Source organism: Globicephala melas, chromosome 18 (assembly GCF_963455315.2).
Source record: "Globicephala melas chromosome 18, mGloMel1.2, whole genome shotgun sequence".
Lineage (NCBI taxonomy): Eukaryota > Metazoa > Chordata > Mammalia > Artiodactyla > Delphinidae > Globicephala > Globicephala melas.
Genome location: NC_083331.1, coordinates 26445426 through 26465783, shown reverse-complemented (window position 1 = coordinate 26465783; position 20358 = coordinate 26445426). Strand labels below are relative to the sequence as shown.

The 20358-nt window shown below is 36.2% G+C and overlaps 1 pseudogene; it reads left to right on the top strand.

Moving 5' to 3' along the window:
• Nucleotides 1–2517: 2517 nt before the first annotated feature.
• Nucleotides 2518–3147, top strand: LOC115839051 (COP9 signalosome complex subunit 8 pseudogene; annotated as a pseudogene).
• The last annotated feature ends 17211 nt before the right edge of the window (nt 3148–20358 follow it).

The following is a 20358-nucleotide window of genomic DNA, read 5'->3' as shown; positions in this document are numbered from 1 at the left end:
GAATTTGATTCTATTTTAAGAAGAGAAAGAATAACTGGAATGAAAGAAGAGATTGGTATGAAATAAGTTGGAAAGTTTGGCAAAGTCTAAAGCATAGAAACTTTAAAGGTAGAGTTTGGATTCAATTCTAATTGAAATTAGATTTGAATTAGGCAAAAACACATCTGCCCCGGAGATAGAAATTTGTTAATCATCATCACCTAAAGCTTGATAATAAGCAAAATTGCTTTGGGAGACTATAGATAAGGAATAGCTTAGGACAGAAATCCTCTTTTCTCCAACATTTAGTGGCCAAAGTGGAGGCTCTCCCATAAGGCGGAGGGGGACTTGATGATAAGTCCCCCTCTAATGATATCCAGAAGTAAGGGGTGACTGTACATGGGTTTTGCTGAATATTATGTAAAAAGTTTCATGAAAATGAATGGCATTTTCCCCTTTCATTGTATTGTTATGTCTTCTCTTTTAATTCCAAAGATGATAGTGCAATAAAGAAGACATAAGCTGTATCAATGGCAGCTATGTTAAAACATTGGTTTTCTAATTCAAAATACCCCATTTTGTGGGCCCAGGAGCTTTGTAATACAGTTTGCTACTTAAGAAAATAATTGCTCAGTATGCTCAAAGAGCAAAATTTGAATTATCTGAACAATTGTCAGAGTGGGAAGCATAAGGGCAGATTTTGTTCTCCTGTTTGTTTATTTGCATAAAACTTTATGTCATTGCTGCCATGAAATGGATATTTTAGTGTGTAAAATCTTATTGTGAGCCAGTTTTTAAATATGAATTTCAATTTTGATTAAGTTAATTAAGAATAAACACCTGTGGAATGACCTCCTAAATATGGAAAAGAAAACATAGACCAGAGTTAAAATTTAGGGTGTCAACAAGTCAAAGTGCCTTCTCTTTCAGCTTGCATCACTTCTTGATTTTGCAGTATAGAAATATCCTTAAAGATTTGTATTCCAGAGAAAAACAATCTATGGCTTTATTTTCTAAAATTATTGAGGCTGTCTGTTTACCGACAACCGTATCAGGGCTGCAGACAAACAGTAAATTCCAAAATATGGTAATAATTTTGAAATTATTATAATAAGTAATATTTTTGGAGGAGAAGTATGTACATGGATGTGAGAACATTTCCATTGTCTAGATAAATATGGCCCCAGCTTAGGCTAACAAGGTCTACAAAGTAACATGACTCTATTGTTAGGGAGCTAATATGCTCCTCTAAAGAGAGGTTTTGTATTTTGTTTTGTTTTGCTTTCCCTGAATTATCAGAGGGTTCACTGAAAATGAGACTCTGTAAAGTTTTACCATAACCGATTTAACATTTGGAGATAGACTAGAACCATATGGCAATCTATCAAAAAATTCAAGTTCATGAAGAAAATTGGAATGGTGGCCCTTCTAATTGTACTCAATTCCTAAAACCCTCACTACAGAAGACTGTCTTATGCGTGAAGAGTTTTACCAAAATCACTAACTACAAAAAAACTAGACCCCTCATTTTTTCTGTTTTTGTTTGTTTGATTTGTTAAACAAAAGAAAAACACACAACTGCTGAAGAATGGATAGGAATAGTGTTTGAGAACATCTCAGGTACTCTGAAACCAAACTATTCAGAAGTTTAGAATATGATACTTTAGAAATAAGTGGAGAAAGGTTGTGGAGAGGTGACAATAAATGTGGATTTTATATTTCTGATGTTAAATATTATGTTTATAATGCCTTACTTTCAATCTGGACTAGATGAAATAAATTTTCAGAGGTGGTTGTTAGTTTCCATATTTATTTTTTTTTACAGTCATCAGTTTTATGTATAGGTGTACTATCCAATGATGTTTTAATAGAAATCAGAATATGTATTTGTATTCCCCTAAGGCTAAATGGGGCTTAACAATTGTAGGTTTTACATCACTAATTTTCCTCCCAATTCTAAATGTTACCAATATGAGCAGTCATTATTTACCTTCACTGTAGGGAGGGGAAAATTAAGTCATGAAGAGCAATAGTTACTTTTACAAGATCAGAGCGTGGCAGGTAGAAAACACTGGAAGGAAATTTCTAACATCATTTATATTCAGCCATAGCTCTTTAGTTGCTGTAACACTTGAGTGAAAATTTCCCTTAAGCCCGCTTTTTATTCAAGGGGTAGAATGAAACATTTTGCAATACTGAAGCAGGATTGTAGTTATTTCCCAGATGGAAAGTAAGGTCAAATTTCACAAGGCTATTTAGATTGAAAAAGACAAATAGCAAATAATTAATAATTTGTAGAATAAAAGAAGAAATAAACTTAATAATAAATTTACTTCTTGCCTTCAAATTCTTCAAATTCTAAAATCAAATTCGAAATATGGAAAATAGTGAAATTGAAATTGGTTGAATAACTTCAAGGTAAACAATGAAAAATGCTTATGCATAAATTATTTTCCAGACTTTTATTTAAAATATGCCCAAGCTTGAGTCTGAGGTCCGGCTCGGCGGGGAGGTTCGGCAGTGGAACTGGCCAGGAAAATGCCAGTGGAGGTGATGGCTGAAAGTTTCTTTAGTTTCAAAAGGTTGCTGGATCAGTGGGAAAACCAGGAGCTCGAGGCTCCAGGAGGAATTGCTACACCCGCAGTGTATGATCAGCTTCTAGTTTTACATCTGCTTTATAATGACATGAATAATGCACGATATCTTTGGAAAAGAATACCACCTGCTATAAAATCTGCAAATTCTGAAATTGGGGGAATTTGGTCGGTAGGACAAAGAATCTGGCCGAGAGATGTCCCCGGGATCTATACCACCATCAACGCTCACCCGTGGTCTGAGACGGTCCAGCCAATCATGGAGGCACTTAGAGTTGCCACCCGGAGGCAAGCCTTCACCCTGGTCTCTCAAGCATATACCTCCATCATCGCCGATGATTTTGCAGCCTTTGTTGGACTTCCCGTGGAAGAGGCTGTGAAAGGTAGCCTAGAACAATGATGGCAGGCCGACTCCACCACAAGAATGGTCATGACCAAAAAGCCAGTTTCAGGGACCCTGGATGTTTCCTTTAACAGGCTTATTCTCTTATCGGAGCCTGCCCCCGTTCCACCCATCCCCAATGAACAACAGTTAGCCAGACTCACCGATTATGTGGCTTTCCTCGAAAACTGACTTATTATTCTGAGTTCAAGATCCACCTTCAGAATCCTGAATACTGACAGAAAAATGTAAAATTTTTATTTTTAATTTTATTGGATGAATTAAGCACCTCAGCATTCCTTACTGAGTATGTGATAAAATACATATATAATATGAAGTATATTATATATATATTGTCCTTAAACATGCTGAATGGTTGTTCATGAAATGTGACTTATTAAAGACATTCATGAGAAGTATTAAGTTGTAATATTTCCTTTCAGAAGAAGGGAAACTAAGTGTGGAATGCATTGTTTGGGAAAGAAGCTATTAAGTGACACATTTTGTATGACTGTCCTGTAGCTTATTGGTTGCTTATATTTATCCCTTGGGTCAAGTTCTGCCCTTTGGAGAAATACTGAACAAGTCTTTCATTTTTTGTGTGACAGGCCTCTGAATATTTGAAGTTGTTTATTGTATCTTCAGGTTAAAACCACCCCCTAGTTCATTTATTCTGCATTTGTTCAATAAATATTTAATTGAATTCTTAAAAAAAATTAAAAATAAAATAAAATACTCCCAAGCTTATATAGTCAAAATTTTGAGGTGTTTTATAGATTATAGTAAAAGAAATTTGAAATTTTAGATACTTTCATTCTCTAATTCATATTTAATTCTCCAACAGACATCTTAGATATGTATAGCGTCACTATTACACAAGAGAAAACAGAGCCCTTGAACAGATTAAGTCATTTACTCAAGGCTACAGATTTACTAACAACATACTTGAGGTAAGAATGTTCTAAGCCTTAATCCATTGCTCTTGCTAGTATATCAGATTGACTCTTAGCCACAATATTTTTCTCCCTCAAAAACATTTTCATTCCGAATTGAAAGCAACCAGTGTGGGATTTTGGCTATGGTGGAGTAAAAAGGCTGGCAAATCTTATCCCCACAAAACAAGTACATAACTTGACCAAATGGTCAAAAATAACCATTTTAGTGCTCTGGATATTGAACAGAGGCAAACAACAAATTGAGTAGTGTTTACACACAAAACACTGTTAGAAGTTCCAGTAGGAAAGGTAGAGGTCTTGCCCTTTCTGTGTGAAGTTGCTTCTATCCCTCTCCACCCAGCTCCATTGGCACTGAGAACTGCAAAAATACTCAGCATAAAATGACGTCATCCAAATCCCTGCACTAAAAAACTTTACCCAGCTCTAACATGATTTCTAGGAGCTTACGGCCATGTCCCTAGAAAGACCCAAGCCCTCCTTAAAATGCTTGCCTGAGAAAGCTTGCAATTATAAATCCTTCCTCTGCTTTTTTTAGATGTATTGATACATCTTCTGCCATCCAGAGCTGTCTCCTCAAGGACCTGGGAGCTGTCACTTCAAAACACAGACATTCAAAAAAATAATTTTCCTCTCTTATCTCCCAGTTCCCATGGGAGAGTAAGTGCCTAATTCCTGTGGGTGTCTTGCTCCAAATTGTACAACTGCCTCCCATCATAAAGAATGAGGAATTTGTTTCTCTTCTGCTTAGTTACCAAACCCAGATGGACTGGTCTCATGGACCAATACCCACCCCCACACTTAAAACCCTTAGGTGCCTCACCCTAGTGTTTTAAAGTTCTCCTACTTTTGTTTTGGTGGAATTGAGCTTAGTTCTGTACTGAAGAGTTTTTTCCCCTGCTATAGAAGAATCTGAATAAAATATGTCTTAACAGCCTTTAACCAGTAGCTGGCTTTGTTTCTCTTTATCAGCACACTAGACTTATCAAACATTTGTTTCTTTTTAATAGCACACTAGAGTTATTCAAGTGGGACTAACTCTGAAAAACAGCAGCTTTGCTGACAGAGGAGGGTGAATTAACTTCAAGTGAAAAACAAAAATCCACACCCAGCAGCACTGTTACTGAAAGTAGCAAACTAGAAGAAAACAAATAGGGGTTCTACTTGAGGTAAGTGGAAGAGAATTCAAAAATTTTAGATATACAGCTAATGAGACAATCATAGAGGACCTAGATAAATCCTTCACCACCTATACCTGGGAAACTAGGAAACAACAGGTATGTACTAGGAAGACCCAAGAGATCAAGGGCAAAGTAAAACCTGAGGCAAATATTAAAATTGCCTGAACTTTATATGCACTTTCCAACCTACACACTAATCTACAGATAGAGAGTGAAAGTCTTAGGAGAATAAAGTTACTGCTCTGCCGAAACATTGGCTAATCACTAAGCTAGGCACACACAGGAGCAACCCCTAGGAATCCATGGTTAAAAATAAAAATGAGACAAAATTTAAAATACTGATAAGAGATATCAGGGGCTGTACATCACAAAAGGAAAGAATTTGTAAATTAAATAAGGCACCTTTTTAAAAGTTTAGAAAAACATTAGAATCTAGAGCTTATAATTAATTGTATTTAAAGGTCCACTTGTCAATAAAAAAAATATGAGTGCAAAAATTCAGAAAAGTGTGACCCATCCTCAGAATAATAAAAGTGGTCAATAGGAACTGACTCTGAGTGGGACCAGATTTTGGATTTAGTAGACAATAACTTCATATTAGTTATAGTTATAGGGCTTCCCTGGTGGCGCAGTGGTTGAGAGTCCACCTGCCGATGCAGGGGACGCAGGTTCGTGCCCCGATCCGGGAAGATCCCACATGCCGTGGAGTGGCTGGGCCCATGAGCCATGGCCACTGAGCCTGCACATCCAGAGCCTGTGCTCCACAAAGGGAGAGGCCACAAGAGTGAGAGGCCCGCGTACCACAAAAAAAAAAAAAAAAAAAGACTCATGGTAACCACAAGGGAAAATTATGTAGTAATTATACAAAAGAACATGATAATGAAATCAAAGCATACTGATACCCAATTACATCGGAACACACAAAAAAGCAGGATAAGAAACAAGGAACAATGGATCTACAAAACAACCATAAAATAATGAACAAAACAAGAATAGAAAGTTTTTACTTAATACTTATTTTAAATGTAAATAATTTAAATTCTCCAATTAAAAGACATAGAATGGCTGAATGGATTAAAAAACATCCAATCATATCTGTCTCTCAGATACTCTCTTTAGGCATAAAGACACATACAGACTGAGAATGAGAGGCTGGAAAAAGACATATTAAGTAAATTGTAATAAAAAAAAAAGCTGGGGTAGATATATACTACACTATAGACAAAAGAGTTTTAAACTAAAAGTAGTAAAAACAGAAAATAAAGTTATTATATAATGATAAAGGGGTCAATACATGAAGAAGATAAAAAATTAAAACTATTGTAAATATTTCTTCACCCAATATTGTAGCATTTGAATATATAAAGCAAAACTAACAGAGTTTAAAGGAGAAATAAACCAGAATACAATAATACTTGGGGACTTTAATATCCCATTCTCAAAAATAGATATATCACACTTATATTTCATAGAATTGAAAGAAAAAAATTGTATGATCATCTCAATAGACATAGAAAAACCTTTGACAAAATTCAGCATCCATTCATGACAAAAATTCTTAAAAATTAGTCATATATATCTGATAAGGGGTTAATATACAAAATATATAAAAAATTCATACAACTCAATGACAACAAACCAAATAACCCAGTTAAAAATGGGCAAGGTACCAGAATAAACATTACCCCAAAGAAATATGAGAGGGGAGACCTTCAAGATGGCAGGAGAGTAAGATGAGGAGATCACCCTCCACCCCACAAATACATCAGAAATACATCTACGTGTGGAACAGCTCCTACAGAACACCTACTGAATGCTGGCAGAAGACCCAGACTTCTCAAAAGACAAGAAACTCCCCACGTACCTGGGTAGGGCAAAAAAAAAGAAAAAAAAAACAGAGACAAATGGATAGGGACAGGACCTGCATCACTGGGAGGGAGCTGTGAAGGAGGAAAGGTTTCCACACACTAGGAAGGCCCTTAACTGGCAGAGACGGGGTTGGGGGGGTGGCGGGGGGGAAACCTCGGAGCCACGGAGGAGAGCGCAGCAACAGGGGTGCAGAGGGCAAAGTGGAGAGATTCCCGCACAGAGGATCGGTGCCAACCAGCGCTCACCAGCACGAGAGGCTTGTCTGCTCACCCGCAGGTGCAGGTGGGGGCTGGGATCTAAGGTTCAGGCTTCGGAGGTTGGATCCCAGGGAGAGGACTGGGGTTGGCTGTGTGAACACAGCCTGAAGGGGGCTAGTGTGCCACAGCTAGCCAGGAGGGAGTCCAGGAAAAGTCTGGAGCTGCCTATGAGGCAAGAGTCATTGTTTTGGGTTACATGAGGAGAGGGGATTCAGAGCACCACCTAAACGAGCTCCAGAGATGGGCATGAGCTGTGACTATCAGCGCAGGCCCCAGAGACGGGCATGAGATACTAAGGCTGCTGCTGCAGCCACCAAGAAGCCTGTTTGCAAGCACAGGTCACTATCCACACCTCCTCTCCCGGGAGCCTGTGCAGCCCGCCACTGCCAGGGTCCCGTGATCCAGGGACAACTTCCCCAGGAAAACACACAGTGCACCTCAGGCTATTGCATCATCATGCCAGCCTCTGCCGCCGCAGACTTGCCCTGCATCCGTAGCCCTCCCTCTCCCTGGCCTGAGGGAGCCAGAGAACCCCAATCAGCTGCGACTTTTACCTCGTCCTGTCTGAGCAAAGAACAGATGCCCTCAGGCGACCTACAGGCAGAGGCAGGGCCAAATCCAAATTTGAACCCCAGGGGCTGTGCGAACAAAGAGAAAGGGAAATTTCTCCCAGCAGCCTCAGGAGCAGCAGATTAAATCCTCACAATCAACGTGATGTACCCAGCATCTATGGAATACCTGAATAGACAGCAAATCACCCCAAAATTGAGGCAGTGGACTTTGGGAGCAATGTTATATATATAGTTTTTTCCTTTTTCTCTTTTTGTGAGTGTGTATGTGTATGCTTCTTTGTGTGATTTTGTCTGTATAGCTTTTTTTGTAACATTTGTCCTAGGGTTCTGTCAGTTTGGTTTTCTTTCTTTTTTTTATTACCTTTTAAGTTTTTTTTATATTTAATAATTATTTTTTATTTTAATAAATTTATTTTATTTTTTCTTTCTTTCTTCCTTCCTTCCTTCCTTCCTTTCTTTCTTTCTTTCTTTCTTTCTTTCTTTCTTTCTTTCTTTCTTTCTTTTTCTCCCTTTTCTTCTGAGTTGTGTGGCTAACAGAGTCTTCTTGCTCTAGCTGGGTGTCAGGCCTATGCCTCGAGGTTGAACAGCCAAGTTCAGGATATTGGTCCACTAGATACCTCCAGGCTTCACGTAATATCAAATGGCGAAGCTCTCCCGGAGATCTCCATCTCAATGCTAAGCCCCAGATCCACTCAAAGACCAGCAAGCTACACTGCTGGACACCCTATGCCAAACAAATAACAAGACAGGGACACAAACCCACCCATTAGCAGAGAGTCTGCCTAAAATTATAATAAGGTCACAGACACCCCAAAACACACCACTGGATGTGGTCTTGCCCACCAGAAAGACAAGATCCAGCCTCACCCACTAGAACACAAGCACTAGTCCCCTCCACCAGGAAACCTACACAACCCATGGAACCAACCTTAGCCACTGGGGGCAGACACCAAAAACAACGAGAACTATGAACCTGCAGCCTGTGAAAAGGAGAACACAAAAACAATAAGATAAGCAAAATGAGAAGACAGAGAAACAAACAGCACATGAAGGAGCAAGGTAAAAACCCACCAGACCAAAAAAATGAAGAGGAAATAGGCAGTCTATCTGAAAAAGAATTCAGAATAGTGATAGCAAAGATGATCCAAAATCTTGGAAATAGAATGGAGAAAATACAAGAAACGTTTAACAAGGACCTAGAAGAACTAAAGAGCAAACAAACAATGATGAATAGCACAATAAAAGAAATTAAAAATTCTCTAGAAGGAATCAAGAGCAGAATAACCAAGGCAGAAGAAAGGATAAGTGACCTGGAAGATAAAATAGTGGAAATAACTACTGTAGAGAAGAATAAAGAAAAAAGAATGAAAAGAAATGAGGACAGTCTCAGGGACCTCTGGGACAACATTAAACACACCAACATTCGAATTATAGGGGTCTCAGAAGAAGAAGAGAAAAAGAAAGAGACTGAGAAAATATTTGAAGAGATTATTGTTGAAAACTTCCCAAATATGGGAAAGAAAATAGTTAATCAATTCCAGGAAGTACAGAGAGTCCCATATAGGATAAATCCAAGGAGAAACATGCCAAGACACATATTAATAAAACTATCAAAAATTAAATACAAAGAAAATATATTAAAAGCAACAAGGGAAAAACAACAAAGAACATACAAGGGAATTCCCATAAGGTTAACAGCTGATCTTTCAGCAGAAACTCTGAAAGGCAGAAGGGAGTGGCAGGACATATTTAAAGTGATGAAAGGGAAAAACCTACCACCAAGATTACTCTACACAGCAAGGATCTCATTCAGATTCAATGGAGTAATTAAAACCTTTACAGACAAGCAAAAGATAAGAGAAATCAACACCACCAAACCAGCTTTACAACAAATGCTAAAGGAACTTCTCTAGGCAGGAAACACAAAGAAGGAAAAGACCTACAATAACAAACCCCAAACAATTAAGAAATTGGTAATAGGACCATACATATTGATAATTACCTTAAATGTAAATGCTCCAACCAAAAGACACAGACTGGCTGAATGGATACAAAAACAAGATCCATATATATGCTGTCTACAAGAGACCCACTTCAGACCTAGGGACATATACAGACTGAAAAATTAGGGGATGGAAAAAGATATTCCATGCAAATGGAAATCAAAAGAAAGCTGGAGTATCAATTCTTATATCCAATAAAATAGACTTTAAAATAAAGACTATTACAAGAGACAAAGAAGGACACTACATAATGATCAAAGGATAAATCCAAGAAGAAGATACAACAATTGTAAATATTTATGCACCCAACAAAGGAGCAGCTCAATACATAAGGCAAATGCTAACAGCCATAAAAGGGGAAATCGACAGTAACAGTATTGTAGTAGGGGGCTTTAACACCACACTTTCACCAATGGACAGATCATCCAAAATAAAAATAAATAAGGAAACAGAAGCTTTAAATGATACATTAAACAAGATGGACTTAATTGATCTTTATAGGATATTCCATCCAAAAACAACAGAATACACTTTCTTCTCAAGCGCTCATGGAACATTCTCCAGGATAGGTCATATCTTGGGTCACAAATCAAGCCTTAGTAAGTTTAAGAAAATTGAAATCATATCAAGTATCTTTTCTGACCACAATGTTATGAGACTAGATATCAATTACAGGGAAAAAAACTGTAAAAATTACAAACACATGGAGGCTAAACAATACACTACTTAATAACCAAGATACCCCTGAAGAAATCACAGAGAAATCAAAAAGTACCTAGAACCAAAGGCAGTGAAAACATAATGCCCCAAAACTGTTTCCACTAAGATCAGGAAAAAGACAAGGTTGCCCACTCTCACCACTATTATTCAACATAATTTTGGAAGTTTAAGCCACAACAATCAGAGAAGAAAAAGAAATAAAAGCACTCCAAACTGGAAAAGAAGTAAAGTTGTCACTGTTTTCAGAGGACATGATACCATACATAGAGAATTGTAAAGACTGTAACAGAAAACTACTAGAGCTAATCAATTAATTTGGTAAAGTAGCAGGATACAAATTTAATGCACAGAAATCTCTTGCATTCCTATACACTAATGATGAAAAATCTGAAAGAGAATTAAGGAAACACTCCCAATTATGATTGCAACAAAAAGAATTAAAATATCTAGGAATAAATCTATCTAAGGATACAAAAGACCCATATGCAGAATACTATAAGGCACTGATGAAAGAAATTAAAGATGATACAAACAGATGGAGAGATATACCATGTTCTTGGATTGGAAGAATTTATATTTTGAAAATGAGTATGCTACCCAAAACAATCTACAAATTCAATGCAATCCTTATCAAACTACCAATTGCATTTTTCACAGAACTAGAACAAAAAATTTCACAATTTGTATGGAAACACAAAAGACCCCGAATAACCAAAGCAATCTTGAGAAAGAAATATGGAGCTGGAAGAAACACTCTCCCTGACGTCAGACTATATTACAAAGCTACAGTGATCAAGACAGTATGGTACTGGCACAAAAACAGAAATATAGGTCAATGGAACAGGATAGAAAGCCCAGAGATAAACCCACACATGTATGGTCATCTTATTTTTTATAAAGGAGGCAAGAATATACAATGGGGAAAGATAGCCTCTTCAATAAATGGTGCTGGGAAAACTAGACAGCTACATGTAAAAGAATGAATTTAGAACACTCCCTAACACCGTACACAAAAATAAACTCAAAATGGATTAAAGACCTAAATGTAAGGCCAGACACTATAAAACTCTTAGAAGAAAACATAGGCAGAACACTCTATGACATAAATCACAGCAAGATCCCTTTTGACCCACCTCCAAGAGAAATGGAAATAAAAATAATCAAATGGGACCTGATAAAACTTAAAAGCTTTTGCACAACAAAGGAAACCAAAAACAAGATGAAAAGACAATCCTCAGAATGGGAGAAATATTTATTTGCAAATGAAGCAACTGACAAAGGACTAATCTCCAAAATTTACAAACAGCTCATGCAGCTCAATATCAAAAAAACAAACAAGCTAATCAAAAACTTGTCAGAAGACCTAAGTAGACATTTCTCCAAAAAAGACATACAGATTTTCAACAAACACATGAAAGAATGTTCAACATCACTAATTATTAGAGAAATTCATATCAAAACTACAATGAGGTATCACCTCACACCAGTCAAAATGGCCATCATCAAAAACTGTACAAACAATAAATGCTGGAGACGGTGTGGAGAAAAGGGAATCCTCTTGCACTGTTGGTAGGAATGTAAATTGATACAGCCACTATGGAGAACAGTACGGATCTTCCTTAAAAAACTGAAAATAGAACTACCACACGACCCAGCAATCCCGCTACTGAGGATATACCCTGAGAAAACCATAATTCAAAAAGAGTCATCTACCACAATGTTCATTGCAGCACTATTTACAATAGCCAGAACATGGAAGCAACCGTAGTATCCATCAACAGTTGAATGGATAAAGAATATGTGGCACATATATACAATGGAATATTACTCAGCCATAAAAAGAAACAATATTGAGTTATTTGTAGTGAGGTGGATGGACCTAGAGTCTGTCATACAGAGTGAAGTAAGTCAGAAAGAGAAAAACAAATACCGTATGCTAACACATATATATGGAATCTAAAAAAAAAAATGGTTCTGAAGAACCTAAGGGCAGGGCTGGAATAAAGACACAGACATAGAGAATGGACTTGAGGACATGGGAAGGGGGAAGGGTAAACTGGGACGATGTGGGAGATTGGCATGGACTTATATATACTACCAAATGTAAAATAGATAGCTGTGTGGGAAGCACAGGGAGATCACTCAGTGCTTTGTGACCACCTAGAGCAGTGGAATAAGGAGTGTGGGAGGGAGACGCAAGAGGGAAGGGATATGGGGATATATGTATACATATAGTTGATTCACTTTATTATACAGCAGAAATTAGCACACCATTTTAAAGGAACTATACTCTGATAAAGATGTTAAAAAAAAGAAGAAGAAATATGAGAGGCCAACAAGAACATGATAAAATGCTCTACATCACTCACTTGTCTTTAGAGAAATGCAAATTAAAACCACAATGAGATATTACCTCACACCTGTTAGAATGCCCATCATCAAAAAGACAAGAGATAACAAATGCTATGGAGCATATAGAGAAAAGGAAACCTTTGTGAACTGTTGGTGGGATTGTAAATTTGTACAGCCACTATGGAAAACAGAATTCAGGATCCTCAAAAAATTAAAAATTGAACTACCATATGACTCAATAATTATACTTATGGGAATATATTTCAAAGGAAATGAAAACATTAACTTGAAAAGATTCCTGTACTTCCATGTTCACAGCAGAATTATTTACAGTAGCCAAGACATGGAAACAATCTAAGTGTCCGCTGTTGAATGAATGAATAAAGAAGTTGTGGCATGTAAATACAATGGAATTTCATTCAGCCATAAAACATGAGGAAATTCTGCCATTTGTGAAAACATGGATGGACCTTGAAGGCATTACTCTAAGTGAAATATCAGACAGAGAAAGATAAATACTGTACACTCTCATTTATAAGTGGAATCTAAAAAACAAACAAACAAACAAAAACAAAACAAAACCTCAAACGCATAGGATATATTAATTAACTTGATGAGGAGAATCCTTGTAAAAGATATGCATGTATCAAATCATTCTATTGTACACTTTATGTTACAATTTTATTTGTCAATTATAGCTCAATAAACTTAAAAAAGTTTTAAAAGCAGGTATAACAATCTGAAGATGAAATTTTAAAAAATAAGAAAAGGCCTATACACTGAAGAATATAAAATATTATCAAGAGAAAATAGAGTATTTAAACAAATAGTGCAACATCCCATTCTCATCAGTGGGAAAACTTTATTGTTAAGATGGCAATACTTCCAACAATGAGGTATAGATTCAACATAATCCTCATCAAATATGTCAAGCTTTATTCATAGAAATTGGTAAGTCATTTAAAAAATATATAGGATCTGGTTCCTGCTAATATACAGGTTTCATCTGTGTCCTTTCTTACCCAGATTCTCTTATACTCTTATGATATTAGTCTTTTAAAGCCTTTTCTATCTTTCATCCTTCTGCAAGTTTTTTGTATATTCTGTTCCTTACTATGGAATGTTTCCCCTCACCTTCTGCTAGTCAAGTTTCAGATGAAATGTCTTTTCCTTAGTGAACTTTTCCTAGGCCAATCCCCTATCTCTGCTGTGTGCCCTTTTATTACCACTTATCTCTCCTCTGAAATGCTTATTGCAATTATAGTTAAATAATTAACAGAATAACTTGTTTAATGTCAGTTTCTCCTACTAAAGTGTGAGCTTCAGAAATCCTTAAAAATAATTTCCAAGTTTCCGTTCCCACATTCCCATATTCCCAGTAGGATCATTCATTGGTGCTGTTGGCTGTGATGAGAAGTTGATAAGGGATTTCACTTAGAGTTGGATGTCAGTTACAGGGTTTTTGCCCTCAAGAACCTCAGTTCAGTGATAACTTTCCCTATGTGCGTGTCAGCTTAAGTCCAAGAGTTTACTACTTGGAGAGTACACATACATTACTTATGTGTTTGGTTAGAAACAGTACATAATCTGAAAATTATCTCCATTTATAGTTGACTACTTAATACCCAGGATAATTTTCACTGATACAAAATTTAAAACAACAGAGAATACCATTATATTACTTTTAGGATAACAAATGCAATAGAAACCAACAGTTTTATTAGATCAGGAATTTCAAGACATCCTCTACCTATTATAACGAAATCTGATTCGTTTCTCATAGTGGAAAAAGTATGAATTTGGAAATAAGAATTGTGGCACCTATGTACTGTATCCCATCTGTAAAATATGACATATGTTAAAAGTCCTTCCTCACAGGATTATAGTGAGGATTAAGTAGGATAATATGTTTGAATTTTCTTTATAAACTCTAAAGCACCATACAGTCATTAGTCATTAGTCATTGTTTGTGTGTCCATTATAGAGAGAGGAAATGAAATAATTCTATTTTATGTCCCCAATGGACGTAGACTTGAAACACATTTATGAGACTGTCAATACCTCCCATGGGAGTTCTGCAAGCATAAGGGCTGTTATAGAAATGCATTATTAGACCCAGAGGAAATATTTCATTCTTAAAGATCATGTGCATGTAGCAACTGTAAGCGAGCTTAACTTTCCCACGTAGAAGGTGTGAATGTACACACCCACAATGTCACAAATTCAATTATTTAAATTACGAAGTGCTAATGAAACCTTTATATGACACACTGAAATTTTATATACAACCACCCCCGCACACACACACATTCTCTTTAACTAAATCAAATCAAGACATTTTTCCCTCTTCAAGCCAGAGAAAGGGTGATGATTGGCCCACCTATAAATTTCAACTTTCAGTTGCCCTGTGGAATATTTAAACTGCCTGGTTAATGAGGGAGGAATGCCTATTAGTGCAGAACCTAATGTTTCTAACTATTAATATTGACTGCTGCATCAGATTAGAGAGGATAGAAACAGATAGGTTAATCACCTATACCCTGTCCTTTGAGAACCAGGAAAATGTGTCCTCCAGTCTACCCCAGAAGTGTATTCCAGTAATATGAAGAGAGGCATAAATTCAGAAGTATTATGACCTCCTTCTCATAAAATGCCTGAGCTACTTCATTTTTATCTGAGCAATGATGCAAGACCAAGGCACTGACCAGACCCATGGCATACAGAAGCACAGCAGGAGAAATCTTCATTTCACATACCTGTGCCCTGCCTCTGATTCTTTATTTAAGAGGCATCCAGCCATTTTGTGTAAATGTTGATGATAAGCTAAGCTTCGGCAGTTATTTTGGGGAAAGAAGATGAAGGTTTGGAATAGCCCAGATGAATTTAATGAATATCTAACTTGCGAGCGGGAATATCGGAACTGACAGCAGCAAAATTACAGAATCAGAGAAGCCAGAAACATTAAAGCATGACTGGATGACATCCTTAGGACCACGATTTTAAAAGGTGGCATGGAATCTTCTGCATATCAAATTAGTCATCAGGTCAAATTGCAAGTGAATTCACCTTCTATGTTAAACTTTGGAATTCCCACAGAGAGGACTTGGAAGGCAAACATATCCCTAGGTGAGCAGTCAGAGCACCTGATTCCTGTATAATTACATGGAATGAGAATTTGATACATGACAGTAATTACCTAGCTGAAGGTGCAATTAGCCATTTGTGACCTCATTCTGAGTGGCAACTAATTAACCCTTCATGTCAAAAATGTCAACCTTCATCAAGACACCAAAGAGAAGTACTACACGATCAGCTAACACTTGTTCCAACCTATTAATGTTTGAATCTGTCATCGGAAATGTGCATATATCATTTTTACATCAGCGTTTATGTTCAGATGTAGAATATACTTCATTTCTTTTCTTTGTGGCTGCATTTTCCTTGCCTATCCTAGTATGGGTAAAAATCCTTTTCTAAAATAAGAAACAATCATCTCTCAGTGAGGTAAAACACAATCAGGAGGTACATAGAGAAGTATAACTTGTCAGTTGCATGTGGTTTCTCATGGTTATAAAAATGGCACAAAAACTGAAAAGATTTTAAAGTGCTATCATTTTCAACACCTCTCAAATATTGGACTCTTTGGAAATTGACTCTGGTACCTCGTCCTTGTACAAGCTGAAGCCAAAAGAAACTTCTTCTAGGATGATATGAGGAAGGCTAAAACCATCCTCCTTTTTAAACCACCAAATTCAGACCACAATTTCAGAATTGTTAGTAGTCTATTCTTTCTCCCTGTTACTTACTATATAAAAACATAACATCTGAAAATCTACACAATGTATACGTGTTTGCTTAAAATAAAGTGCTGTACATTTTCTTCACAATTCTAGGGTTCATAAGAGTGACCTCAAAGACAATTGTTCAAATAATTAGCATGTACCTATAGCTATTTGTTCAGAAATAAATGCAATTATTAAATAAGATCAGTGTGGCAAATATTTGTATTACAGATTGAAAACAAAATCTATCATTGATATTTCATTGTTTTGGATTCATCACTGGAAAAACATAATATGTGCTGCTGAAATCTTGTAGGTTATTTGATTCTTCTCTTTCTTCAAGGTTGTTTCAAGGGTCTAAACTTAATCTAGGTAATTTCATTTTTTTTAACAGGGAACCAAACCGTTTTCTCAAACACCTTACAAACTCATGTTTCTGGCACAGCAGGTGCAAGTCAAAGAAAAAGTGCACCCATCTAGCATCATATTCTTTAACTTTTATGTGCAGCAAAGAGTTCTGATGGCTTTACCTAGAGGTTGAGGAAAGGTAACCAATTACAACTGGCTCAAAATAATATTGACAATTTTTATTATTCATAATAACTCTTAAGACTTATTTTAGACTTATAAACAAACATAAAAGCAAAGACATATCACTTCAATTCCCTTTAATAAATTCTAAAATAAAGTATTCCTTTGTATTTACAACATTTAGAAAGGTATTTCATAGCTATTTCCCTGAAGCTGCCTGGGGCAACTATGCACAGATGGATGGTGCTATGTTTTATTCAAGACAAGAAACACCTTTGTGGAGTCAACAATCTTTCAAACCAGAAAGAATGTAAAGCTTCTTGCAGAGAGAGTGAAACAAGGAGTAAAAATGAAACACAAAAGTCAACTACTTCTTATTGACTAAATGCAAAACAAAACTCTTGATTGAACATGAAATGCAAAGTCATGTGATTACAGAAGACACTCAGCTTCCAAGAGGTATTTGCATTTGTTCTGGTTTTCCATTTGTTCGGGTTATGGGCATGGCTGCCTATGTCTTCTAAATTACAGTTGTTTGCTTAAAACCATATATTTCCTTGTAACAGTGTGTTGGTCAAGGGAGAAATTTACCTGCCAAACATGCTCCCAATCAGCTGATTTTGGCTTTCCTTATTGAATCACACATAATAAAATCTGTGAAGCTTGTCCATAGTCATACATTTTATATGTGTGAATATGTCATTTTTTCATGAACAAGGTTTTCTGTATTTGTTCATTCTATCTGGATGCTTTTTATAATTGGGTAAATATTCTAAGAATAAAATATTTTTAAACATCTGGCTCAATATTTCAAAACACTAGATGTGAATTTGTTTTATAGCTGAAAATATTTTAATTGGAAAAGATAAAACTTTGTCACTTGTAAGAAATTATAAATTATTTTTAAGATAACCAATAATTAAAGAGCTTATGAGATATAAGAGCTTATGAGATATAAGAGCTTACAAGTGGGAATTTCTGCATTAGTCCAGTTTTCAAAATATATAGCAACATTTTTTAAGTTGATAATATAGCTATCTCTACTCTTTCTTTTTAAAAACGAATACTCTTATTCATGGAATTAAACTTTCAAATTCTGGAAATATAATTTACATTATTTTAGCACATATTTTAATAAGGTAACTGGATTTCAAATGCAAGTGGCTGCAACTATCTCATTTGCAAATAATAATAGCTATATTTTAAAAGGATCCAAAAAGTTATGAATGGGGAAAAAGTCACTCCTATAATTGAAATGCAGAATTTGTTATATTGCTTTCCTTTTGTGAATATCCCACACCAATCTACTTTTTATATTACCTATCCGACAAATCAAAGCACCATGGAGACAATTTTATGTAAGAACCATATAGAGATGTAAATAGATACAGATATACCTTAATGCTATCAAAGACCTTCTCATCCATTACCATATACTTGCTGATATTCATAAGGTAAGAATATTTACTATTGGAAACTATAACCATCTTCCAGATGGTCAGAGAAAAAGCTTCAAAGAGAAAGATGGTTTTGAGAAAAAAAGTTCTTGAAGATCATCCCGATGGGAACAATATAATTAGCAGAAAAGGGATGGAAAAAAATATTTCTAAAGAAAAATGGTGTGCATGTATATTTGCACACTTGTGTGTGTGTTAGCATAGAGAGAGTCGGAGTACGGTGGTGAAGTTTAGAATAAGTAAATCCATAGAGACAGAAAATAAATGGTTTCCAGGAGTATGAGGTAGGAGAGAATAGGAAGTTTTTGCTAATAGACAGGGAGCTACTTTTTGACGTGATCACATTTTAAGGAATTAGGTAGCAGTGATTGTTCCATGACCTCCTGAATATACTAAAAACCACTGAATTGTACATTTTGAAAGTACAAATTTATGGTATGTGAATTGTATTTCAGAAAAACTAAATATTTATGATATGAATACATAACTTAGTTAATGGAGAAGAGAAAGCTCTTCCAACAGTGAAATTCTAATTAATAAAATTACAAGAAATGATGGAAATAGAGAATCAGCATTTACCAAAGACCACACTAATAAAAGATTCAGGAATATCATCAAAATATACTAAAGTTAATGAGCAAATCTATGATTAGAAACAATATTTACACTGTTGAAAGTGCCCACCAAACACATCCAAAACCAAAATGAAACTTTTTTTTTAAGTGTGTATAACAACGGTCCATCTTCTCTCATCTATGTGTAAAATGATCCCTTTAACAGAATATTTAAAACAAGTTAACATTAAAGCTAGATCCATCATGTCATAGCTAAAGAGGTCATCAAATTTAAAAGTTATCACCTTCCATCAGTTATAAATCTGCTCTTACTCACACTTTAATTATTCTCATCTTACTCTGAAGGTGATAGTGCAGTAGTGCATATTTCCTGGTGGTTTTCAAAGTCAGGTGTTTTGAGGGCACAGGGATCCTCCTGTGCAGGATCTAAGGGTTGAGGTGCCTGATATGGAGCTAAATTCCTTCACTGTTTGGGGAAAATGATTTCACCTTTGGGATCCTTCCTGACTGTGGATTGCCACAGCTGGGGTGTTTTGTTTTGTTTTGTTTTGTTTTTCCCTTGGCATGACCATATCACTGTTTCTTCTATTTATCTTGATGCTGTCCTTTCACACTTCGTTTTGGAGACTGTTCATCCAGTTTTCAGGTCCCTTTCAGAGACAATTATTCCATATGTAGTTGTAGATTTGTGTGTCCACAGGAGAAGATGCTGTGGCCATCTTGATCCCTTGATCAAGTGTGGGATCAAGTGTGGGATCCCTTGATCCCACACTGCCATCTTGATCCCTCTAAGTTTTTTCTGATTTTCCATTTGCAGAATGAGAATATTTACTACTCTTATCTTATCCTTGTTTCATCTTCTTTAATGTGGATTTTAGATTCGGGGAAAACTAAAGAACATATATTTTGTTTTACAAATTCTTGAGGCATAAGATATCACAGCCAGACCTGAGGGAAAAGATTGTGAATCACCCAGAGACTCTAGAATTTCATATGGATGTAGCTACTGGAAGGGACTTTGGCTTCTCTTCTTTGGGAAGGGACTAGCTGTGTTCTTTATAGAAGGAAGGGTACCTATAGATATTTAGTGCCATTAGGGGCTGCCAGAAGCAAAGACCACTAGCTATCCAACAACATCATATCCCTTGTTT